Raw genomic sequence first — 27,300 nt, forward strand, 5'->3', positions numbered from 1 at the left:
AGGCTCAAAGAGCAGAGTGTCCTACCCCTGCTCCTAATTAGTACTTTTGTACGTATGTTTGTAAATCTTTTCTCCCTTCCATTTTAGCATTCAAAAATCATCCTGCAGTACTTGAATCATCCAGGCAATCATTAGAAACTGAAATCAATTTCAGCCATCCCATGGCACTGTGGGCTCCAGTTTAGTGAATCAAGCACAGGACCACAAAAAAACTGAAAAAGAAAGAAATAAGAGTCCACATTGGTGCAGTAGTGTGAGATTTTTATGAATGCACCGTCATAGTATAGGCAGCATTGCATTTGAGTCATGTTTGATAAGCCCAGCAATTGTGTTTACCTCAGGAGACTAATCTCACTTTCCTTTATAAGCAATATTGATGCATTCCCACAGTAGGATGCTGTTTTCCTAATGAATAGCAAATATCTTTCCACTATTCAAGATGATTCTTTTTAAATCTTGTACTGAGTTATATTTTAGAAGAAACAAGCTATTTTCATATCATGAAACATCTGTAGGGAAAATTATCAGTTTTGAAAAATAAGCAATATTTATTTTGAATACCCTCTTTAATTTCACCAATTGAAAAGTTCACACCAATAGAGAAATGTCTGCCCATGCCACAATACCATGGGATGGCTGAAATAGATTTCAGTTTCTAATGATTGCCTGGATGATTCAAGTACTCATGATGTGGAGATGCCGGCGTTGGACTGGGGTAAGCACAGTAAGAAGTCTCACAACACCAGGTTAAAGTCCAACAGGTTTATTTGGTAGCAAATACCATAAGCTTTCGGAGCTTGCTGCTCCTTGCAAGCTCCGAAAGCTTATGGTATTTGCTACCAAATAAACCTGTTGGACTTTAACCTGGTGTTGTGAGACTTCTTACTGTGATTCAAGTACTGCAGGATGATTTTTGAATGCTAAAATGGAAGGGAGAAAATATTTACAAACATAAGTACAAAGGTACAAATTAGGAGCAGGGGTAGGACACTGTGCCCTTTGAGCCTGCTCCGCCATTCAATAAGATCATGGCTGATCTGATTGTAACTTCAACCCCACATCCCTGCTTGCCCTGATAACCTTTGAACCCTTAGAAATCAAGAATCTATTTAGCTGTGCCTGAAAAAATAGTCAAAAGCTCTGCTTCTACTGTGTTTTGAGAAAGGGTGTTCCAGCGACTCAGAGAAAATATTTCTCCTCATCTCTGCCTTAAATGAGCGACCCCTTATTTTTAAACAATGATCCCTAGTTCAAGATTCTCCAACAAGTAGAAACATCTGCTCCACATCTACTTTATGGTAGTAAATTGGGAGAGGGAAGTGTGCAGCAGGACCTGGGTGTCCTTGTGCACCAGTCATAGAGTCATAAAGGTTTACAGCATGGAAACAGGCCCTTTGGCCCAACTTGTCCATGCCGCCCATGTTTTTAAAACCCCTAAGCTAATCCCAATTGCCCGCATTTGGCCCATGTCCCTCTATACTCATCGTGCTCATGTAACTATCTAAATGCTTTTTAAAAGACAAAATTGTACCCGCCTCCACTACTACCTCTGGCAGCTTGTTCCAGGCACTCAGCACCCTCTGTGTGAAAAAATTGCCCCTCTGGACTCTTTTGTATCTCTCCCCTCTCACCTTACACCTCTGCCTCTAGTTTTAGACTCCCCTACCTTTGGGAAAAGATATTGACTATTTAGCTGATCTGTGTCCCTCATTATTTTATAGATAGTCACTGAAGATAAGCATGCAGGTGTAGCAGGCGGTAAAGAAGGCAAATGGTATGTTGGCCTTCATTGCAAGCGGTTTCGAGTACAGGAGCAGGGATGTGCTTTTGCAATTATACAGGGCCTTGATGAGGCCACACCTAGAGTATTGTGTGCAGTTTTAGTCTCCTTTTCTGAGGAAGGATGTTCTTGCTCTCGAGGGAATGCAGCGAAGGTTTACCAGGCTGATTCCGGGGATGGTGGGACTGATGTATGAGGAGAGATCGACTAGGTTAGGATTGTTTTCGCTGGAGTTCAGACGAATGAGGGGGGATCTCATAGAGACTTATAAAATTCAGGACTAGACAGGGAGATGCAGGGAGGATATTCCCAATCGTGGGGGAGTCCAGAACCAGGGGTCACAGTCTGAGGATTCAGGGTAGACCATTTAGGACGGAGGTGAGGAGACATTTCTTCACCCAAAGAGTGGTGAGCCTGTGGAATTCATTACCACAGGAAGTAGTTGATGCCAAAACATTGAATGTATTCAAGGGGCGGCTGGATATAGCACTTGGGGTGAATGGGATCAAAGGTTATGGGGAAAAAGCAGGATTAGGTATTGAGTTGGATGATCAGCGATGATTGTAATGAATGGCGGAGCAGGTTCGAAGGGCCAGATGGCCTCCTCCTGCTCCTATCTTCTATGTTTCAACTATGTTTCTACATTTATGCTAAGCATACAGTAAATGAATAAATGCTAGTGTACTTTTGTATTTCTATTTTATAACATTTGTTGGGATTGTACCAAAAATCAATTTAATAGATGTCACAATAAGTAAAATGTCACAATTGGGAAAGTTATTGAAGGGTGGCCAGTATTCAGAGTGAAAATAGGACATTGATTCCTGCAATTACAGAGAGGCTCTCTGTCATCGTGTAAACAATGGAAGTGGCCAGAAACCGGAAATCTTGCCACTGTTGACCGTGCTTCCCACAGGAGTGGGAATGGGCCTGGATCAGGATTTGCCCACATGCATTTCATAGAGGCAGCTGCTCATAAAAATCTGCAGCTGCCTCTACCCATGTCTAATTTTGCTGTCCCAGGTGTGTGAAACATGTGTGCAGGTTAGACCTGGCAAGAACCGGTCTGAACTTTGTGGAGTCTTTTGGAGAAGTGGGCCACCCTTTTTCAGAGATGGGGTATTCCTTTAGATATAGTCCAAGGATACATTTGAGGAAGGTCAAGTGTGCTTTGAGGGAGGTCAGGTGGACTATGGAAATGTTAAAAGTAGGCATTAATGTGCGTAAAGGGCTGTTTTTTGTTTTGTTGTTTTTTGAAACCTTGGACACAGTGCCAGGGCACAAAGGCAGGCCTTCTGCCCATCCCACTTCTGCAACCCGCAATCTGTGCACTCATTCCGGGGGCAGCGGGTCTGTCTCCCAGAGAATCCCGCACTCCAAAATGAAAATCCAACCTTCCGGGATACTTTCTCCTGAGTCGGATTTGTGGAACCTGAAAATACCCAGGCTAAACTCTTTCTGAATGTGACTTTCAATCTGGTACAACAGCAGTTTTATTAATAATTGATATATGGTCAATAGTTTTGCTCTGTTAAGCAATCTGGCTTTTAAGGAAATGATTTCTGTAACATAGTGGAAATATTGCATTTGTTGTCAACACCTTTCAGAAAAGACTATGGTCACCAAGATCATGGTGAAAGTGTACACCACATTGCCTATGAAGCAATGCAGTGTTATTCTGTGCGTTGTGCACTGCTAAACATTATATAAGGGGTCTGAAAATGTGCAGGTACAAACCTGGCAGTTGCACAGGAATTGCACCACTGCTGCCCTCCAGCACTGACACCACCAGAGTTTGCATGAGGACAGCACCTGAATAGAGAGAGTAGCATCCAAATGTAAAATTGATACGAGAATCCGTAGAGTGCAGAAGGAGGCCATTCAGCCCATCAAGCCTGTACTAACAACAATCCCACCCAGGCTCTATCATCGTAACCCCACTGTATTTACTCTATTCGTCCTCTCTGACACTAAGGGTTAATTTAGCATGGCCAATCAATCCAACATGCGCATTTTTAGACTGTGGGAGGAAACCGGGGCACCCGGAGGAAACCCACGCAGACACAGGGAGAACATGCAAACTCCACACAGACAGTCACCCGAGGCTGGAAATGAACCCGGGTCCCTGGTGCTAACCGCTATGCCACCAAGCCACCCTGTAAAATGGGATGCATAGTGAAAAAGATGCAAAGGACTGAAATTTGTTATTAAGATGTTGGTATGGACAAAAAGGTGAATCTGGAACTCAAGCAAGATGATATATATAGGTTCAAAAAAATGTAACCAGATATTGAATGGGTGGAAAACTAGGTGATGTGGATGAGCTAAGGGATTTGGGGATTCAGGTTCAGTGTCTCAGATGGATAAGGCCATAAAGAAAACTAATGCAATATTGGGTTTTATGGCTCAAGGTATAGGATATTAAAGGTGAGATGTAATGATGAATCCACATTATTCCTTAGGAATACCACACTGGAGTACTGGCTCCACACCATAAGGAATATGTTGAAGGAATCTGGAGGGACCTGTACCGATTCACGAGGATTCTGCCCAGTTTGCGAAAATACCAATCAGAAAGAATTGGAAAATTAGGATTATTTTCAATGGAATATGAAGGTGCGATTTAAGAAAGGTGTTTAGAAATGTAAAGGGATGGGAGGAAGAAAACGAAAGCAGACTGTTAGCAATGGGCAAGATACTTAAACAAAGAGAACACCAATATGATTCAATTTGAGCAATTTAATGTAGAGAAAAGGAAATGCCTTTTACGCAAAGGTTTGAGAGGCTGTGGAGTTGACAACTGAAGCAGAGATCACGTAATCATTTACGTTGGCAGTGCTCCCTCGATACTGCACTGAAACGTCAGCCTTGACCTTTGTGCTCAAGTCCTGGAAGGGGGACTTGAACTTTGAACCTCCTGGTTCAGAGTACTATCGACTGGGCTACCCATCCATCCTGTATTGATTTCAGTTGCTGATGACTTGTTCAGCCCGACTTATTGCGTTATGGGCTGAATTTTAACTCTAGACCCACTCGCAGTGGGGGAGGCCTCGCAACGAACCAGGCACCCAGAACTTCAAAATTTTTAATCCATCCACTGGATTTGCATCTGACACCTATGTTGCCAGACATATTACAGCAGACAGGCGTGATGGTGACCTGCATCAGTCTCATTCAGTGTCCTGGAAGGGCCTGAACTGAAGCCTTGTGAATGTGTCATAACTGAACTCGAAACTTCACAGACGGAACTTCTTTTTTATTTATTCAAGGGATGTTGGCTTCACTAGCTAGACCAGAAATCATTGCCCAGCCCTAAATGCCCTTGAGGAAGTAGTAGTGAGCTGTCTTCTTGAATCGCTGCAGCACATGTAGTATAGGTACACTCACAGTGATGTTAGTGAAAGAGTTCCAGGATTTTGACCCAGCAACTCTGAAGGAATGGCGATATATTTCCAAGTCAGGATGGTGAGTGGCTTGGAGAGGAACTTCCAGGTGGTGGTGTTCTCATGTATCCGCTGCCCTTATCTTTTCAGATGGTAACAGTTGTGAGTTTGGAAGTTACTGTTTAAGGAGCCCTGGTGAGTTCCTATAGTGCATCTTGTCGATGGTACAAGTGCATTGGTGGTGGAGAGAGTGAATGTTTGTGGCAGTGATATTAATCAAGCGGCTGCTTTGTCCTGGATTGTGTCGAGCTTCTTGAATGTTGTTGGAACTGCACTCATCCAGACAAAAGAAGAGTATTTCATCACACTTCTGACTTGTGCCTTGTGGATCATAGAATCATTGGATCTCTATAGTGCAGAAAGAGGCTATTCGGCTCATCGAGTCTGAACCAACTCTCCAAAAGAGCATCTTACCCAGGCCCTAATCCCAGAACCTCACATATTTACCTCACTAATCCCCCTAACCTACACATCTTGAGACTATGGGAGGAAACTGGCGCACCCAAAGAAAAGCCACACAGACATGGCGAGAATGTGCAAACTCCAGACAGAAAGTCGCCCAAGGCCAGTATCAAACCCTAGCGCTGTGAGGCAGCAGTGTTAACCACTGCGCTGCCCTATGGTGGACAGGATTTGGAAAGTCTGGTGAATTACTCGCCGCAGGACTCATAGCCTCTGAACTGCACTTGTAGTCACAGTATTTATATGGCTAGTCCAATTGAGTTTCTGGTCAATGGTAACACTCAGGAAGTTGATAGTGGGGAATTCAGTGATTGTAATGCCTTTAAATATCAAGGGGCGATGGTTAGATTCTCTCATCTTGGAGATGGTCATTGCCCAGCACCTGTGTGGGGCAAAAGTTACTTGCCACTTGTCAGCCCAAGCTTGGATATTGTCCATTTCTGTTGCATTTGGATATGAACATCTTCAGTATCTGAGTTGTGAATGATACTGAACATTGTGCAGTCATCAGCAAACATTCCCACTTTTGACCTTACGATGAAAGAAAGGTAATTGATAAAGCAGCTGAAGATAGCTGGGATTAGGACACTACCCTGAGGAACTCCTGCAGTGATATCCTGAAACTGAGATGATTGATCTCCAACAACCACCACCATCTTCCTGTATGCCAAATATGACTCCAACCAACAAAAGTTTTCCCCCCCAATTCCCATTGACTCCAATTTTGCCATGGCTGATTGATATCATACATGGTCAAATATGGCCTTGATGTCAAGGGCAGTCACTCTCACCTCATCTCTGGAGTTCAACTCTTCTGTCCATTTTTGTACCAAGACTGCAATGAGGTCAGGAGCTGAGTGACCCTGATGGAACCCAAACTGAGTCCCAGTGAGCAGGTTATTGTTATGTAAGTGCTGTTGATGACCCCTTCCATCATTTTACTAATGATCAAGAGTAGACTAATGGGGCAGTAATTGGCTGGGTTGGATTTATCCTGCTTTTTCTGTATAGGACATACCTCAATGTCATAACAACAGCACAGCACCAATGGACCATGGCTTTTCAATTGTTAAGACCCAAGCAGACCCAAGATCCAAGGTGTTTTATGAACTTAGCCGAGATCATAAGTTTTTACATTTGAATTTGGCATGGGTGAGCATAAGATGTTTCACTCCAGGTATGATTTAAGTGATCCACGAGAAAGCTTTTATCAAACAAAGTTTATTTAAGAACACAGTTAAAATATAATAAAAAGATTTAATATAACTTTTACCAATTACAAGAATTCTACACGCTGCAGTATAAACCTTAACAGCTAGCTATCTACGTTGTCCTAAGTTAAACACCATCACAGAGACATATAACCCGCTTTAGACTTGGCACAAAAAGCAAGTATGCTCACGGTGATGCTGGATTTTGCAGCTTTTTAACATCTGCTGTGAATTGGTCCTTTCATGCACTCTCTGCATGAAAAACTTCCCTCGCACACATCTCTCTTAAACTTTTTCCCTCTCACCTTGAACCTGTGTTCCCTTGTAATTGACACTTCCAACCTTGGGAAAAAGCCTCTGACCATCCACCCTATCTATGCCTCTCATAATTTAGTAAACCTCTATCAGGTCTCCCTCAACCTCTGTCCTTCCAGTGAAAGCAATCCTAGTTTATTCAACCTCTCCTCATAGTCAATATCCTCGAGACCAAGCAATATCTTAGTGAACCTTCTTTGCACTCTGTCCAAAGCTTCCACGTCCTTCTGGTCGTGTGGTGACCAGAACTGCACGCAATACTCCAAATGCAGCCTAACTAAGGCTTTACATAGCTGCCACATGATTTTCCAACTCTTGTACTCAAGTTCTGTCCTTTGAATGGACATTAAGCCGAGGCCCCATCTGCTCTTTCAAGTGAACATGAAAAATCCCACGGCTGCAATTGAAGAGGAACAGGGGGCAACAGTTATCCCTTGAACAACATCTAAAATACAAATAATTTAATACTTTATTTAATTACACTTTTGGACCTTACTCTGCAAATTGACTGCCACTTTTTTACATTCCAGCATGATTGGAATTCAGAAGTATTAAATTGGCGGTAAAGCAATTTAAGATGTCTTAGGGTCATGGGAAACACAGTGTAAATGTATATCTCTCTTGGAAAGTTCAGACAGTTGTGAGACATTTGATTAAAGTAATTTTCCATTGCCTTCCTAGAATTCATTTTGATATTGAGTAGACATGCAGTTTCCGATGAGGCAGCCGGGCTGACATTATTACTAAGCATATGAACAGTGTCACTAGCTTACTGAACAAACACGCAAAAACCTACAGCATGGGAATTTTATATTCAAATAGATTTTCCCTCTGCATCAAGAACTGACACAAGTTGATCTCCAATATTGAGGGAGGGTCGACACAGACCTGTGAAATATGGATTGCTGAGATTGGTTGTAATAGAGTTTTAATGCTTCATTTGATAACCCATTAGTTTCAAGTGAGATGCCTTGGCGAGGGAAGAGGGTGGAGGTGTAACAATATAAATAGCTGTGTGCTCCAATACACTGAATAAATGCCTGGGATGAACAACCTCGATTGCCAGAATGCAAGAAGCAGGCATTGACCATCTTAGGATGTGAGTGTATCTGGCAGTGATAACCCCCCAGGATTGCATGGGGAATCACTGATTGACCTCCCTCTGGACTTGTTGAATATGAGCTCCCTGGGGTTTGGTAATTAACTCACCAGGTGGAGCTCGTGTACTGAGCCCTGTATAAAGCAAGCCCCTGAGTGAGTCCATTATAGCATTGTCCCAGTTGGGACCTATGTGTGCTCACCACAGGCATCTGGCCAAAACTCCGAGCTGAGGGAGTTAGGAGGGGCTTCAAGGGAAATGCTACAGCAGGGGTCCTATTGTGTAATTGTGTGGCCCTCTGATGGAATGTGTATAAAAAAGTACTCCATGAGTTTAACCATGTTGTTTGCACAGATTAAAACAGTCTTTCGTATGGTATTCACACCAAATAAAAGCAGGTGCGATGAAAACTCCATACCTGGCCCTATGATTGAATTTGATAATTTTGTTGAACTATGTGGCACTGAGAGACATGGGCCTGTTCCTTATCCCGTTCTGATTTAGCTTATCTCAGTCTCCTGCAAGCAGCGGAAACACAGTTAGCTTCAAAGTGTTTGGATTAAGGAGAAGGAAAGTAAATCATTTCAAATTCCTCCTCCTGTTCACTATAAAGTGACTCCTGTGGGAAAATGCTTGTGTGCTGAGCTTAAATGAAATCAGAACGAGTTTCAAACACAGTGGTCCTTCCAAGATTCAGTTGGCTGGTGACAGTTAACATAGAAAGGAAAGTGGGCACTTAGCTGAGCCTTTGGTGGTGACGGACATCCAAGTATAAATTAACACCAGTGTAAAATATCACCCACAGAAGGGGAGGGGAAGAGACTGGATGGTGGCTGGGGGAGGTGGGTGGGGAGACTGGATGGTGGCTGGAGGAGGGGTGGGCTGCGGGGGGAAGCGGTGAGGTGTTTTAGGTGGTTGGTGTTGGAGGGAAGCTTGATTATTTTTCTATGACTCAGGTATGTTACCTAATAGTAGCAGTATTTCATACTGCTTTAAAGAACAAAGAACAACACAGTACAGGAACAGATCCTTTAGCCCATCAAGCTTGCCCCAATTCCTAATCCTTATTTAGACCCACTACTTATTGCCCATATGCAGTTCCTATCCCTCTGTTTGTTCCCCATTCATGTGTCTATCAAGATATACCTTGAACGTTGCTAACATGCTTGTTCCCATCGCCTCCACTGGCAGTACATTCCGGGCACTCACCACCCTCCATGTGAAAAACCTTCCCTGCACATCACCCCTAAACTTTCCCCCTCTCACCTCAAACCTGTGCCCTCTGTAGTTGACCTTTCCACTCTGGGAGGAAGCCTCTGACTATCTACCCTGTCTATGCCTCTAATAATTTTGTAGACATCCATCTGGTCTCACACAGAGTAGCCTCCATCAGGTCACCCCCCCCTCAGCCTCCGTCTTTCCAGTGAAAACAATCCGAGTTTATCCATCCTCTTTAGCTTCATTCATTTTTAGGGCTGTGATGGCTGTTATCACCATTTTTGGATGAGAAATGTTACTGTGAGCTCTGTGTACTTTGGAAACTCTGCTTTTCTTTTGGCCAGGCAGTTCTATGATGTATTACTGCTGTAAAGCAGCCTATCATTTATTAAAAGCATGGGGAGGATCCATTCTAAGTCACCCATATTACATTCTACACTTTTCCCCTCCAGCACTGCTCAGTATGTTCAGCGCTGCTTCAATAAATTAATGTAATTTAGACTCTTCATAAGGAAAATTAAAATATAACCTTTTTATGATGGAACATAAAAGTGTGGTTTTAATTCTGTTCTCACAGTGCTAATGGCTCGTACTTGACTTGTACAGAACACCACATAACTATTACTCACAAACTAAAAATAAAAATCTCCCACACATAGTTACCCTTTATTTGGAAATTTGTGATCATCTGGGTATCCTTCATTATACAACTTGTCCGAGAATTTCCTCAAGGCCACTACCTAAATTTGAAGCCAAAATTACATCCATTGCCAGACTACGCTGCAGAATTCCACTTGTCTCCTGCCCTAACCTCATTAGCATTCACACGGACATAAACATCCATGGAAATCGGCTGGAACAAGCAGGGTCCAAGAAAGGCGCTGAACTCGGAACATTTATTCCTTTTTCAGTATGAGAAACAGAAGTACCAGCCCATTTAACCATCATTCATGCTCTTCAAGGCAAGGCATATTGTCAAATTTACAACCAGGGAAGTTACATGACATATAAAGATTTGATAATGCATTAAAAACAGAAAATACTGTTCCGGGCTCAGTAAGGATAATCTTTTATAAACACTCAAAAAAATTACAATGGAAACTTTACAAAATTGATTTTGTTTCTTGGTACGTCTAAAATTCTGAGTTTAACTTTTGAACCAGAGTAAATCAGCTTGTTCCAGCTGATTTCCATGGATGTTTATGTCCGTGTGAATGCAGGAAGTTATGACTCTTTACCCTAAAGCTAGAGCCATTAAGTTTAAGTTTATTTATTAGTGTCACAAGTAGGCTTACATTAGTTCTGCAGTGAAATTACTGTGAAAATCCCTGAGTCACCACACTCTGGTACCTGTTCGGGTATACTGAGGGAGAATTTAGCATGGCCAATGGACTTAACCAGCACGTCTTTCGGACTATGGGAGGAAACCGGAGCAGCCGGAGGGAACCCACGCAGACACAGGGAGAACGTGCAGACTATGCACAGACAGTATCCCAAGCCGGGAATTGAACCCGGGTCCCTGGTGCTGTGAGGCAGCAGGGCTAACCACTGTGCCACCATGCTACCCATAATGAGCGTGTAATTATAATGAGCCAATATGTTTAGGGACTTATAGATAATCGATTTGGGTGTATTTTTAGGCTATGTATTTGCTGCCATTGATAGTAATGCAGCAAAAGGCAGTGTATCAGAGAGCAAAAATACTGCTTCCTTAGCTCTCAGTTCCCGAGCTGTCGTTCAGAATGGGGTAGTCGTGTAAACGAAGGGTAGGATTAGCACAGAAAGTGTTTTTTGCCAGTGGTAGGTGTGAGAGCAAGGTAGCTGTGTCTTCATTGACCTGACCTTGATTGGCAACTTTGAAGGTCATTTCTTACTGATTTTTATTAAAACAACTTTATTACCATTTCTTCAGGTGAAGTCATTTTAAATACCGCACTGCAATAGAAAATAAGATTAATTACATATTAGACTGCAATAAATCATTCCCCATGTACAAAGTATAATTCATTCAAAAACACAGGTTGCTCGCGATTAACTATTTGAGACTCTATTTGCTCAGAGATAGTTCTACGTTTAAATATAACATTAAAAAAGCATCATAAAGGTTTTGTTCTATTTATCCTTTCTATTTATATATTTTCTCACTCCTATTTCAGACCGATGTTTAAAGAGTTTCACTGATTTATGAGTTTCCCCTGCAGCTTTAGGCTATCTAACTCAGGGTGGCATGGTGGCACAATGGTTAGCACTGCTGCCTCACAGCTCCAGGGACCCGGGTTTAATTCCCGGCTTGGGTCACTGTCTGTGCGGAGTCTGCACATTCTCCCCGTGTCTGCGTGGGTTTGCTCTGGGTGCTCTGGTTTCCTCCCACAGTCCAAAGATGTGCAGGTTAGGTGGATTGGCCATGCTAAATTGCCCCTTAGTGTCAGGGGGAACAGCTGGGTTAAATACATGAGGTTACGGGACTAAGGTCTCGGTGGGATTGTGTTCGGTGTAGACTTGATGGTCTGAATGGCCTTCTTCTGCATTGTAGGGATTCTGTGATTCTATAAGTCAACTTCCGGAATCTTCAGTTCAGCTGACTTGCTCCCTAACTTGCTCTCCGTCATGTAGAACTTCATGCTGCAAAATTCGGAAGCATTGTATAATTATGGCACGATGGGTGCTCTCTCTGGTCAAAATAGCATCCAGGTCATTTATGCACATTTCTGGCGCAGACAGTACCTGAGCCATTCCGAGTAGTTGGATATCGAGCTGGAAGTGTGGGCTGCGAATATGCAGAGTCAGCACATCATGGGATCAGCCAGTGTGTAACAATGACTGGACTACTCATATTATTTTGGAGCTTGATGCTCCAGCTAACACCCTCTCTTAACCTCATGTTCAGCAGCAGGAAAGACCCATCAAAACCATTTAACAAAAACATCAGCCTCTTTCAGATGAGTTCCCGTTGGCTGCTGCTGTTCAGTAAAAACAAAAGAACGGTTTACAGTCCAGCTTGATGTTGTCTCATGTGTGACATTAGGCCAAGTTTCGATTGGTGTAACCACTTGTACATACTGAGGACAAATTCAATGTTAGAGGAATGGATGGAGGTATTGGTTTTGAGCCACACTCATTTTTCTGGAAGGCATTTGACCTTCAGACATCGAAATCACTTGATGACAGAGATCTCTCCATTAGGGTTTATAGAATCATAGGATCATAGAATCCTACAGTGCAGAAGGAGGCCATTCAGCCCATCGAGTCTGCACTGACCACAATCCCCCCCAGGACCTATCCCCATAACCCCATGCATTTACCGTAGCTGGTCCCCCTGACACTAAGGAGCAATTTAGCATCCACCTAACCCGCATATCTTTGTCCAAAGTTTTTTTTTCCCATGCATTGTGATACAGCTTGCGAGCTCAGTGGTTGACTTTCAGGTTGCCTTTATGTATAAGTTTTGGATGTCCTGTGATGCGGGTCCCCGTATTCAGCTGGTTGTGGAGTATTACCTTTGGTACGTGGAAATCCTCTGTGCAAACCATGTGACCTACCCAGTGAAGCTGAGCTCTGATCACCATGCTTTTGATGCCAGGTATGCAGCACTTTGCAAGAACCTTGGGGTTGGGGTTATAGCCCCTGTAACTTGATGTTGCAAATAGATATTAGTCGGTGAAGATGGAATGCTTCCAGTTGCTTTATGTGGTTCTGATAGGTTGTTCAAATCTCATAGCCTTAAAGAGGTGCTGTAAGAACCATTGTCCGATACACTGATCTTCGCTCCGAGAGACAAACTCCATACTCATGCCAAACTCTATGGGCGGAACTTTCTGGCCATTCATGCCGGCAGGATTTTCCGGTCCCGCTGCAGTGGACGTAAATTTGAGCTGAGCACCAAATTCTCCATCCTCACTTCCAGCGGCAGCGGAGCGTGAACGGTCAGTAAGATCGTGCCCTATGAGTGAGCTTGCCAAACACTGAGCTTGCTTTTGCTTGCTTTAAATTGAGGGGTGAGAGATATAGGACAGATGTTAGAGGTAGGTTCTTTACTCAGAGAGTAGTAAGGGCGTGGAATGCCCTGCCTGCAGCAGTAGTGGACTCGCCAACATTAAGGGCATTTAAATGGTCATTGGATAAACATATGGATGATATTGGAATAGTGTAAGTTAGATGGGCTTTAGATTGGTTTCACTGGTCGGCGCAACATCGAGGGCCGAAGTGCCAGTACTGCGCTGTAATGTTCTATGTTCTGTGCGTTGTTGATAATGGCTGTGGGGCCCAGGAGTCCACACCCAAGAATGGGTCGATGCAAGATCTTTCTCTTCTGCAGACTTATTGTCAGGCCAAAGTGTTCAGATGATGAGTGTCATTTGTTTGTTTCATGATGGCATGATGGCCAGCGTGATGCAAAGCGGTTTTCATCAAATGCCTTTCCCGTCACCAATGGCACCAAGCAAGGCTCCAGCCTTGTTTGTCAAGTTTGAGCAGCGCGGTGGCACAGTGGTTAGCATTGCTGCCTCACAGTGCCAGGGACCCAGGTTCAATTCCAGTCTTGGGTGACTGTCAGTGTAGAGTTTGCATGTTCTCCCCGTGTCTGCGTGGGTTTCCTCCGGGTGCTCCGGTTTCCTCCCACATTCCAAAGATGTGTGGGTTAGGTTGATTGGCTATGCTAAATTGCCCCTTAGTGTCAAAGGGATTAGCAGGGTAAATACGTGGGGTGACGGGGATAGGGTCTGGGTGGAATTGTTGTCGGTGGAGACTTGAATGATCTCTTTCTGCACTGTCGGGTTTCCATGATCCTATAACGTTTCAGCCGTGCTTTCATTTGCACTCAAAGACAAGGGGAACCGATTTAATTCAAGAGAAACAATGACCCCTTCAATTTACAGAGTGTGTCAAGGCTTACACTACGATTACAGAACAACGACTGACTGAACACTTGTTCACACATGGCTGTGCCCTCACGGCACATACTCCGAGGGGACATTACTTCAGCTGTTTCTTCCTAGCTTTGCCCTGGCCTCGTAATACTTCCAACGCTGGAAAAAGTGCGCCTTGTGAATGATGTGTAACTTTTTTTCTGGGCATCCTAAATCCGTAATTATTGAAGGACAACCTCTCTGGCCCATAAAAATAGATTTTATATTTGTGGAATATCAAATGTTTCAACTGTGGAAAAAAAATTCTTTGCTTTTAATGGTTTGTAACTTCCCAGCTTCCAGGCATTGTAACCTCAGTTACAATATAGGAACATAATTGCGTAACATCATTCTTCATGTTCGAACCTGAAAGAACACAAGCCCAAACACACCCTATGCAACTTCAGGAAGCTGACCTTTCCGGGACTTTTAAAAATTGCTTTTCACCATGCCTGCAGTCAATGCCAAATAATTACAAGTCTGAATTTCAATGCTGCAAAGTATTTCCCATTCAGTGGGATTAGTTTACTGCAGCGAAGGCCTCACTCATACAGAATTCTGATGCAATTGTGAATTGTTCTGGATTGTACAGGTTTAGTAACGCTAAGCAGATCAAACTCACCTGCTAAACATTCACCTTGAGATAGCACAATACATTTAGCAAATCTGATTGCTCCTATATAAACCTCTTGTAGATTTTCTTATCTTTTGGGTAGCATGGTGGCACAGTGGTTAGCACTGCTGCCTCCCAGCCCCAGAGACCCGGGTTCAATTCCTGGCTCGGGTCACTGTCTGTGCGGAGTCTGCATGTTTTCCCCATGTCTGCATGGGTTTCCTCCGGGTGCTTCGGTTTCCTTCACAGTTCGAAAGACGTGCTGGTTAGGTGCATTGGCCATGCTAAATTCTCCCTCAGTGTACCCGAACAGGCACCGGAGTGTGGCGGCTAGGGGATTTTCACAGTAACTTCATTGCAGTGTTAATGTAAGCCTACTTGTCACATTAATAAATAAACTTAAATAAATAAACTTATCTGCTTAATGAACGGGCAGTGCTGCAAATGTGCATAAATTGGCTTTTTTTTGTTTATCATACATAGAAATGTTGATCTAAAGTAACTCATTAACTCAATATTTATTGAAAAAATAAATAATACAAATATCAAAATTCAGCTTCACTGTGGGTACATTTCACTTTGGGTCAAAACTTTCTGGGAAAATAATGGCACGTTCGCCGCGCACACCTTTATGAATGTACAAAGCGGCAGCAATTCAGCAGATGAAGAGAAATTCCATCACTTCTGAACCTCAAGCGCTTGCCGGTCAATTTACTTTCACACAAACGGCATCTCATCCCTAATCTCCCCATTATTTCCTAAGAATTGTTCACCTCAGAAGGTTAGGGCATGTATTGAACAGTGTAAGTATCCTCTTTAGCAACATGATAATCGTTAACCCCCGACCAGAATCTTTTGACTTTTATTCTCTGTTCACAAAGGCTTTATTGTGGCTGATTTACTTCACAACCATATTCAAAATTTCTGCAACTGTTTCTTGGCCCTCCTTAGTGACCTCGAGGGCATTGAAACACGCAGACGAGCTGAGAGGCCGACACTCCCCCACAGTGATACTGCCCCCATTCTGTACATCCCTGGAACGGAGTGATAGGTGGGCAGACATGTTCTTGTGTTGCTTATCAATGAGGTTGTGCTTCCTGACAAGTAGTTTCTGTGAATAACAATGGTCCACTACACCTTCACCTGTCAGGATCTGCCCCCGGATTGACATAGTATCTGTGAATGGGCATTTCTTGTCAATGTATGTTCCAGCTTGGCCTCTCAAGGAGCCGTGAAGCCCAGGCTTGCATTACTATAGTAATGGGGAAGCTTTACCTTGCTGGCTTCACCCACAAGTGCCCACTTCTTGTTCTGGAAGATTGTGGGCTGCTTTTGGAAGCTCTCTCAGAATCAATTAGTGCATCATTTGACATCGCAGTGTAATTTGGAAGGAGTACTGACCACAGAAACTTCTGTGATCATTTAAGAACTGAATTAGCATCTTTTAACATCATGCTATTCCCCTACTTCAAGATTCAAAGCTCTCAAAAGCCACTAAAGCTTGGTGGAAGTGATCGTTAGCATTCCAAAGTGTTCAGATCATTAGTGATCAAAAGCATTCCAGGCACAGTCACTGGACAGCAGAGATCACTAGGCACCAAATACAATCACTAGGCATCAAAAGTGACCATGAGTGTATCAGAAGCTATCAATAAACCTCAGACATGCAGTTTGCCATTTGAGACATGTGATTGATTGCATATGTACCATTGTCCACAAGTATAGTGAGCGGCACGGTGGCATAGTGGTTAGCACTGCTGCCTCAGAGCCCCAGGGACCCGAGTACAATCCCTGGCTTTGGTCTCTGTCTATGCGGGGTCTGCACGTTCTCCCCATGTCTGTGTGGGTTTCCTCCGGGTGCTCCAGTTTACTCCCACAGTCTGACAGACGTGCTGGTCAGGTGCATTAACCATGCTAAATTCTCCCTCAGTGTACCCAAACAGGCGACCAGAGTGTGGCGACTAGGGGAATTTCACAGTAACTTCATTGCAGTGTTAATGTCAACCTACTTGTGGCACTAATAAATAAACCTTAAAGTGTTAAACTTTATTGATGGAATAAATGAGGCATATAAATTATATGCTATGCAAATGGCTTGGGCTTTGTCATCTCGAAGAGTTGTAGGGGATAATAAAAATGTCATCGAATCTGATTATCAGTCTTGTGAGTAAATTTGAATCCAAGCAAGAAAAACTTCCAATACGAGCTGCCAGGGGTAGTAGTAGAGGCGAGTACAATTTTGTCTTTTAAAAAGCATTTAGATAGTGGGAAGATGGGTATTGAGGGATATGGGCCAAATGCGGGCAAGTGGGATTAAGCTTCATGGTAAAATCTGGACGGCATGGACAAGTTGGGCCGAAGGGCCTGTTTCCATGCTGTAAACCTCTATGCCTCCATGATTGTGAGTCACCAGTGGCCGGAATTGAACCCGGGTCCCTGATGCTGTGAAGCAGCAGTGCTAAGCATTGTGCACCCTACGTTTTGTTTATAGTACCTCTGTTCATTCTTCCTGCCAAATGAACACTTCTCTACATTAAGTTGCGTCTGCCATGTGCCCAATCATTTCACCAAACCGTCTATTGTCCTCCTGAAGGCTGTGATTATCCTCAGTGTGAGGACTGCATGTCTGAGTTTTACATCATCCCGAAACTTTAAAATAATGCCCTGTACGCCCAGGTCCAGTCATTAATATGTATCAAACAGTGAAATCATTCCAACACCAAGCCCTGGTGGACATCACGGCACAATTTCCCTCCAAAATCAACCTTCACCACCATTCTCTGCTTGCTGCTGCTCAGGCAATTTTGTATCCATGCTGCCAAAGCCTCTTCACTCCCAAGGCTTCAACTTTGCTAGCAAGTCGATTGTGTGGCACATTATCAAATTTTCAATTCTTGAAAGACCATCCATACACATCACCGCCCTCTCCTCTCTTGGCTAATCCATTTGTATGCCCCATTCCAGCAACATTTGCCTCAATATAGAAACATAGAAACTAGAAGCAGGAGTAGGCCATTCAGCCCTTTGAGCCTGCTCTGCCATTCATTTTGATCATGGCTGATCATCGAATTCAGTACCCTCTTCCTCCCTTCCCACCATATCCCTTGATTTCTTTGGCCCCAAGAGCTATATCTAATTTCTTCTTGAAATCAGACAACGTTTTGGCCTTTGCTACTTTCTGTGGTAGTGAATCCCACACATTCACAATCCTCTGGGTGAAGAAATTTCTCCTCACCTCAGTTCTAAAAGATTTACCCCTTATCCTCAAACGATGACCCCTTGCTCTGGACTCCCCCCATGTGTTTGTTTTATTGTTGGTGTCTGTGTTTTATTTGCTCAGTTTTAGGTTCTATGTTTTCTAGGTTATTCAAATCTTCTCCACTTGAGCTGTGTCATATTTATCTCGCCTCAAATCAAAAAACAAGCACTTCATGTTTTATTCTGAACTTATTGAGGACATTCGAGGTCCATTACTGTAATATCTTTTGACAATTATCGATCATCGCAAGGTTTTTTTTTTGGATTAAACTTAAATCCGCTTCTGGAGAGAGGAATGTACTGATAAATATTTTTAAATAGCATTTGCCAGACCCACGATACTTCATTGTGATATTAATGACGTTCTTTGGGGAGGTGGGAACTCCTCCAAAATGAACTTTAAGCTGCGATAATTGATGTTGGGATAAGATTGAATAAATAATACATGGGTTTGCTGAGCCGGTGGTGTGTTTCATCTTGACAAGTAGGGTGAGATTATCAATAGTTTCAAACCATTTCAGCGCTGTCCTGGTTGCGGCGTGATTTTGAAGCTACTAACTAAGTGCCATATCGATTCTACTTCAGCATTGTAATACAGTCAGCAAAGCAGGGCATGGGACCACGAGCCCACACAACCTGCTTGACCTGGCAATGACGCAGAGCCAGCCGTATAACTCCGCACTGTCAACTCCAGCCCCAAACTACTCTCCACTATATAACAGTAATAGTAGTAGTATTATCACAGCATCTCAAATAGGACACTGTTACCACAATGTGCCCACGAATGCACAGCTAGTGTCACAGTATTGCAATATCACGGTGAAGGTAAAGCCAATATAGCAATCATTGTGTGGATTGAACACACTGGAGTAGAAATCTTCTTCATTGCTTTTCTCTGGGCGCACTCAAGCACAGTAACATCCTTGTGATGATGGGTAACTAAAATTAAACATTTTACCCTAGGTGGGCTGACCCCAGCAACTGATACAGCAGTAAAATAGCTTTGAACAAAGAGTATTGAGATTGTCCTGAAATTAGGCCTCGATCTTCATTTACGTATCCAGGGCATGCTGCTGGCACCTGCTGCATGTGTACAGGCAGCTCACTCCGTGAGGCAACTTTATTCCAAGACTTGTTATGTCTTGCGGTGCCCAGAAGTTTGGGTTGATCACACTATTCTGCACAGGTACAGGAGCTGCTGTCCAATGTATTTCTCAGATCTCACCATGTACCATGTAACAATATATTGTAGGGTTGGTAAACAGACTGTACAGCAGTGTTGAGTAATGTGGCACTCTGGCCATACATGTATATGCACGATGATATACTTTCCTAAATTATTTTGCAATGATATAACAATATACTTTTCCAATCATTGGCCGGAATTCTCCCATCCGGAACTAAGTCCCATGGTGAGAGTGGGATTGGTGAGTGCTTCCCACTGCAGAGGCTGACAGGATACCACACCATATCTTCCTTCCCCGGCATAATGAATGATACATCTGGGAGCTTTGCACTGTCTTCCATGGCGGGTGAAGCTTGAGAGGGTTCGTCCCACCATGATATCTGGGTGCCACATTTAAAAGGTGCCCGACATTACTGACCCACCATTGAAGAAATAAGATGAACTTCCTGAAGAAAGAGGACGGACCTCCTGATGAAAGAGAGCTGGAAGATGGACCTTCTCGAAGACACCAAAGCTGGATAGATGCTCCACCAGCCACTGCTGTGCGTTCCAAGGTTGCTGGAGGCCTCCATCCAAAAATCCGGAGGCAACCCCAGGCGTTCTTCGGGTAAGTCCCGACTTTTACATGGCACATTGGTGCAGACATGTTCTGGACCGGCATATTTTCCCACCGGCATTGTGGAGAATAGGACGTGAAGGCAAGATTCCAGTCAGGTCTTAATTTCCATCTCATTAGTGGGATACTAATCAGTTTCAAGCCGGCTTCCAGCAGGATTCCTGACCTGCCATGGTGGGCAGCATGTAATTTATTGCCAGTGAGAAACCAATTGTTGGGCCTCTTGTTAAATTCTCTCTCCACATTACCCCCCTCCAACCCTCCTCCCCCCCCCCCCCCCCCCCCCCCCCCACCCATCTGCCATTGATCCCACTCCCACTGGCAGGGCTCCATTAACCTTCTTATGTTACTATAAAACATGAACAACTATTGCTTTCAACTAAAGCTAATACCTATTGTAACTTTTTTTCTCAGAGACAATATACAGAGTATCACTTGGCTGTTAAAGTTTAGTGCCTCTTCCTCTGAGCGAATGCTGCAGTGGGCCCTGGGCCTGACAGTAAACTTCTCCTCAGAGTCTGCATCATGATCTTGTTTCTCTTCCAACTGCTCTATGGTCTTCCACCAGTTTCTCAGCTTCCTGCTGTGTCTGCTCTGTTTCACACTTCCCCTTCTGAACACTCCAGCATTTCTCGCAACTTGATATTGGTTGCCGGTAAATGATCCTCTGATTGCGATTTTGTTAATCTGCATCCTCACTTCACTAATTTACTGTCGGAACTCAGCACTCTCACTCTTCACTTTGTAACAGGTGCAGTTGAAGTTCTGACCTAAGGTTCAGGATCTCCCTCTTGGATGCGCTGCTCTGCTAAGTGTACAACTTGCACATTCCTTTCCAGATGTTCATTTTCAGTTTATCACTTTATATCCTGCTCAGCCTTCAATCTTCCCAGGTCAGCAACTTTATTCCCTGTTTCTAATTTTTCATCTTGAAAGCTGTATGTTTCTGGTGATCGGCTTATTTCGCACCGTCTTCCTGATCTGAATGATTGTGCGAATTTCCTTTCTCGAGGAACTGTCACATCCAGATGTTTCATGCAGTTTTATTGCTCCTATGTCTATTGTATCCTCAAACCCGTTGTCATCTTTCAGGGTAAGGATGTTTTGGTTTCTCTTCCTTCTTATTCGTTCTGTTACTCTGCCTCTGATAACTCCTGAAGCCATCTTCTTCCTTTGTTTTGCACATATTTTCCTCGTGTTTGGGCTTTCCACAGCTCTGCAGTTTGATCCACACGCAGGACATTCCCGTCTGTCTGTGAACTCGTGTGGTCGGCACAGTTCTGGCACATCTTTCTCTCTGGTGCACGTTCTGTTGTTGCTGTTTCTCTGCATCAACCTGACTGCCTTTCTCTTAACTGATAGCTTGTCATCTGGCTAGTCAATGTCTTCATCTGTCTACCGGTGGCTCTGTGTGCTCAGGCCGTGCCCACAGCCTGTGATATTGTCAGCTTGTCCTTTCTAATCAAAACCTTTCTGTACACCGCGGTGGGGCAGAGCCCCAGATGAGCTGCTGCAACACCCTTCATTCTGTGTCCTTAAATTTCCATTTCCTGGCTGCATTTTTCAATCTTGTCAACTGGCTCACCTGATCCATGGTTCGGGACCTGAAATTCACACTGGGAAATCTGGTGATTTAATTTTGGTGGGAGATTTATGCTTCATCTTTCAAAAGCATTTGATTGGCTCCTACTGTCACCTTCACTAAAGTCACAGCTACTAAACCAACTCAACCCTTTCTCTCCTGCCCCTTTCCTCTTTACTAGAGCCCTTTAGAAAACTACTGAGTGTTAATCCACATTTTTGTTTCAATTTCTCAGGTTCCTCTTTGACATCATAGACCTCCCAGTTCACCATGGGCCGGGCACTGCGCACTCATTCCTGATGCAGCAGCCATTTTGTTTTTGCACATCTCACATTTTTTCCTCTCTCTCTCTCTTTGGCACTAATCCAGAATTGATTTGTTTTCCTCAACAATCATCTCAGCAGTACGAGTTCAATTTGTTGAGCAAAGGATTTCTAAAAGAATATGTGAAAATGAACCCAACCCACCTCCAGAGAAGTTTTAAACATTGCTGAACAGAATGGGTTCAGCATCACCACCACATTACCTAAGTGACATAGGTTCATAGAAAGACACGTCCAGACGGTCAAGAGAACTCTCAGCAAGGACCGAGAGATGAACGAAGATCCAAACTTCGTATTTTTGTCACTCCGATCTACACCTCTCAAGGCTAACACAGAATTGCTTGCAGAGCTATTGGACGGAAATACAAAATAAGATGGGCCGCATGGCCTCCTTCTGCACTGTAGGGATTCTATGATTCTAAGACAACTCTGCCAAACAAGATATTCCCTCCTAGTGACTAGGAGGAAATAAGACAACAACTCACGGATAAACAGGTAGAAAGAGGACAACACTTCCACAAATATGCTGAATCCCTGCTGGAGCTGTTGAAAGGACAAACTGTACATAAGATCCAATTATCAAAACCTGGAATCCAGCAACAGTAGTTGGTGGAGCTGAGACTTGAAGGTCAGACTGAAACCAGTGAGAAAATGAGAAAGAACAGAGTCCATATTGTGACGATACTGTGTCTTTAAGAAACATTTTTGTGTCATGTTCTTCATTCAAGATTTGTTATGGCAGGTAATTTTATTATTGGCACTGCTTTGTTTATACCCGGCAGCCCAAGTTGTTACTGCAGCAGCATAATTGACCTTAATTTCTAAAATGTTTGTTTTAATCTGGACTAATGCAGCATTGTTATTTTATTGTTTTCCCCTGGAGTTTCTCAGAGTGGGGCTTGATTAGGTTGATTGACAAGGAAGATCATATGACTGGGCAGGGCTAGGCTCACAGAGAGAAACCAAGTCCAGTTGCTGTTTGGGAGCTGTAGAGAGAAGAAATAGCTCTGGGTCTTTGGATTTGGAGACTGGGATCTGCCAGAAAATAGATCTCTTTCTCTGAAGTTCTGCTGCTGGAATATAGATCTTTCTCTGGAAACTGCTGTATAGGAGTTAGAAGGTGGGTATCTTTCTGTGTCTCTGTGCAGAGGTGTTAAAAGGCTAGAAATCTAGCATCCATGTGACAATATCTGTTTCTGGTGCTAATTGGATCTGAAGTAGGGTTTATGTCTATGGGGATATTGCTTAAATTGGAACTATGGAGATAGATCGCTGTTAAGAATTATACTTTGTCATGTTTAAGTATTTTAATTGATAAAAGTTACACCAATTATTTTTGTTATATTCTATATGTGCTCTCAAATAAAGTCTGTTTTAATAAAAATGACCTAATGGGTTAATAGACTCACACCTGGAGTGCAATACTTTAAGCTCGCACAAATGCCAAAATCAAAAAAAGCTTGGGTCTAGGCTAACTTCAGAAAATACCTTGAAGTTTCTGATCTGGTCCCTAACAATATTCGACCAATACCTCAACTGGAAAAGATGAAAAAATCATCAACAACATCACTAACTAAAGAGACAACACCAATAGCAAACAGTACAAACTCACTAACTAGCAAGACAACACCAATAACAAACAGTACAACCTCACTAACTAGCAAGACAACACCAATAACAAATAGTACAACCTCACTAACTAGCAAGACAACACCAATAACAAACAGTACAACCTCACTAACTAGCAAGACAACACCAATAACAAATAGTACAACCTCACTAACTAGCAAGACAACACCAATAACAAACAGTACAACCTCACTAACTAGCAAGACAACACCAATAACAAACAGTACAACCTCACTAACTAGCAAGACAACACCAATAACAAACAGTACAACCTCACTAACTATCAAGACAACACCAATAACAAACAGTACAACCTCACTAACTAGCAAGACAACACCAATAACAAACAGTACAACCTCACTAACTAGCAAGACAACACCAATAACAAACAGTACAACCTCACTAACTAGCAAGACAACACCAATAACAAATAGTACAACCTCACTAACTAGCAAGACAACACCAATAACAAACAGTACAACCTCACTAACTAGCAAGACAACACCAATAACAAACAGTACAACCTCACTAACTAGCAAGACAACACCAATAACAAACAGTACAACCTCACTAACTATCAAGACAACACCAATAACAAACAGTACAACCTCACTAACTAGCAAGACAACACCAATAACAAACAGTACAACCTCACTAACTATCAAGACAACACCAATAACAAACAGTACAACCTCACTAACTAGCAAGATAACACCAATAACAAACAGTACAACCTCACTAACTAGCAAGATAACACCAATAACAAACAGTACAACCTCACTAACTAGCAAGATAACACCAATAACAAACAGTACAACCTCACTAACTAGCGAGATGACATAAATGACAAACTGTACAACATCACTAACCAGCGACATTAGCAGTAAGAAATAAACTCAAAGAAGCTCCAGCATTTTGAGTCTAAATGTGATTATCTCTAGCTTATGGGAACCAAAAAACACATGCATCGGTGCATGCATTTGTGTGCACATGTGTACATGCGCTCGTACACATGTGCGTGTGTGTATGTGTGGGAGCAGGGGAAATAATATTCCTGCTGCACAGAGAAAGTAATTTAAAAAATGCACCTAATGCTTACCTTTTGTTGGCAGCCTTGGAGGTCATTGAAAAATCCCAAGTGACTCATGCATTGGAAACAAATTTTAAAATTTCAGGGACATAAGTCCCCCTCATTAATATATTTAAACAGCCTAATGCCTACCATGCTGAATAAATGGTCCCCACAAATTTAACAGTGGGGCCACCAATGCAGAAAAGCAGGCACAAGTCAATTTCTGTCCTAATGAATCCAACTTCTGTTCTTTGTTATCAAACTACAATAATAGCTGTTGTAAGATGGCCAACCACAGTTAAAGAAAGCACGTTAGTGCATCAAAATAGCTTTTGTTCTGCATTTTGATGGCTTTTAAAATGCTCTTTGTCTTCAAGTTACTCGCAAGATAATCAAATTGAAGAAGCTTCTGCCTTCCTAAGGAGGAAGTTAAATAAAAAGCATTTACTCTTGTGTATTTCTCTATAGAGGCAGCTTATGTATTTCCAGTTATTAAAAATAGGGTTGTACAGTACGGAGCGGAGTGACAGAAAGCATGACTTCTATTTTTAGTTTGTATTCCGATTCTCTTGGATTTTATTGCACAATATAAGCCATAGTTTTTCAACTCCCTATCGCTGTGTAACACGTCTACTGGAGAATGCAGCCAGTGCTGCATCATCGCAGGAAGATTTTCAAAGCCTTTTAAACCAATCATCCAGAAAGGTAGAAATCCAGCGGAGCCTCTCTGTCTTACTGAGTGGCATAAAGCACAGCATCTTAGATGGCTCATTCACCTTGACAAGCCTACCAATTGGAAGGTATTTCCGCTGCGTAAAGAACTGGTCAGAACCCATCTGTAGTTCTGGTCACCAGTCATCAAAAGGATATTACTGTGCTTGAGTGCACTCAGGAAAAAACAGTAATTAAGCTAATTTGTGTCGCCAGCAATAATAGATCCAGAACAAGAGGTCACACGTGTAGGTTGAGAGGCGATAAATTTAAAGCTAAGATGAGGAGGAAGTACTTCCCGCAGAGGGTGGTGAATTGTGGAACTCGCTGCCCCATAGCGCAATGGAGTCTGAATCATTTCAAGGAGATAGATATATTTCTATTTAAAAAGGGGATATGGGAACAGGTGGGGAGGTGGATTTGAGTCCAGGGACATATCAGCCATGATCTGATTGAATGGCGGAGCAGGCTCGAAGGGTTGAATTTGACTACTACTGCTCCTAATTCCTATATTCCTAGAATGATGAAGGAAAAGTTAAGAATTAAAAAACTGGCTTGTTTGATTAAGAGGAAATATTATCCCCACCACTAACATAGTCCCAGTTTGTACCAGACATGAGCTTGTATCAGGCAAATGACACTGGGCAGGATTCTTCGATCTCACCCATGCCCGTCCCACTGCAAATGCAAACACAGAATTTGGCACTCCATTCCTGCGGCAACGGAGAATCCCAGCTGTGAACTAGGGCGGAGATTTTCGGCAAGAGACTTGTTTCCCCATAGAAGTCAGTTGGGTGGTGCTTAAAGTGATAAACATGCCAACTGGTTTGGGTAATTACAGCAGCTGCTCCTGCCTCATTCAGATATGACGAGCTGCCATTAATAGCCACCCCACCACCAACAATGAGTCATTGCTACCCAGAGTATGTGGCCTGTAATTTCTGCTCACAAAGGTGAAAGACCAAAGGTCAAACTGAATAGCTCCAATCTGACACTTCCTCAATTGATTACTTATTTGGTCATTGCAGACGACTTTGTCTCCAGCATTCATTTGTAAGCCACGCTTGGGTCAATTTAAAGTGACTACAAACTACCATAAAGAATATCTGAAATGAACACTCGTTCAATTCAACATTGAGTGACATCTGCCTGAACCATCCTGGTCCATTTAACGATAAACCTCAGTCCTGTTTACAGACTCCACGTGTATGACACAAACCCATTTTTAAAGGGGGCCAGAACAGTGGAGAGCCGGGGGATTAAGGTTCCTTCTTGTGGAAGACAAGTTTCACCTGTGCATTCTGTACCATGCATTGTGAACACAAATCAAGTGGATTTTTCCCTTCAAGTAACATTTACTTCTTTTGAGACATTGTGCTTTCCTGCTTCCTGTCCACTGGGTTAGAAAGTTCCACAAAAGAATGCTGTTACATCCCTAATAACTACTGTAGAGTATCACCAGCAGCTTTATCAGGAACAGCACTTTTAATTTCCAGCATAGACACACCACCGTCCAGAGCAGACAAAAGGCACAGAAACAGTAGAGACTGTACCAAAGTTGCTGGCTTGACGGTATTAAATTATGAAGGAAACTGATAAATTGAAACCAGACGTATAGGGACGAATTTTCCCATTCCGCCCGCCATGGGAATTGTAGCGGGCAAGAGAAGGTCCGCTGACCTTCGGGTAGAGTTTTCCGGTTCCGGGGTGAGCGTGGCCGGAAAATCCTGCCAACTGTCTTGAAAATTGCTAGGCAGGTACCTGGTGCAGGAAAGAATACCTGCACTGGAACGGGTCGGTTCCCAGCATGACTTGTTAGGCTTTTGGATAGGAGCAGTACAGCAATTGGGGTGGGGAGGGAGTGACCGAAATTGGGCT

The 27,300-nt window shown here is 43.1% G+C and overlaps 1 protein-coding gene and 1 pseudogene across 7 annotated transcripts in view; one reads left to right on the top strand and one right to left on the bottom strand.

Annotated features, from left to right (window-relative positions):
- Window positions 1-27,300, top strand: part of sgcg (sarcoglycan, gamma) — a 485,777-nt gene that overhangs the window by 35,461 nt on the left and 423,016 nt on the right. The window lies entirely within an intron of this gene.
- On the bottom strand, window positions 15,961-25,867 carry LOC144500066 (small ribosomal subunit protein uS17-like; annotated as a pseudogene).

This window comes from Mustelus asterias, chromosome 10 (assembly GCF_964213995.1).
Source record: "Mustelus asterias chromosome 10, sMusAst1.hap1.1, whole genome shotgun sequence".
In the NCBI taxonomy this organism is placed as follows: Eukaryota; Metazoa; Chordata; class Chondrichthyes; order Carcharhiniformes; family Triakidae; genus Mustelus; species Mustelus asterias.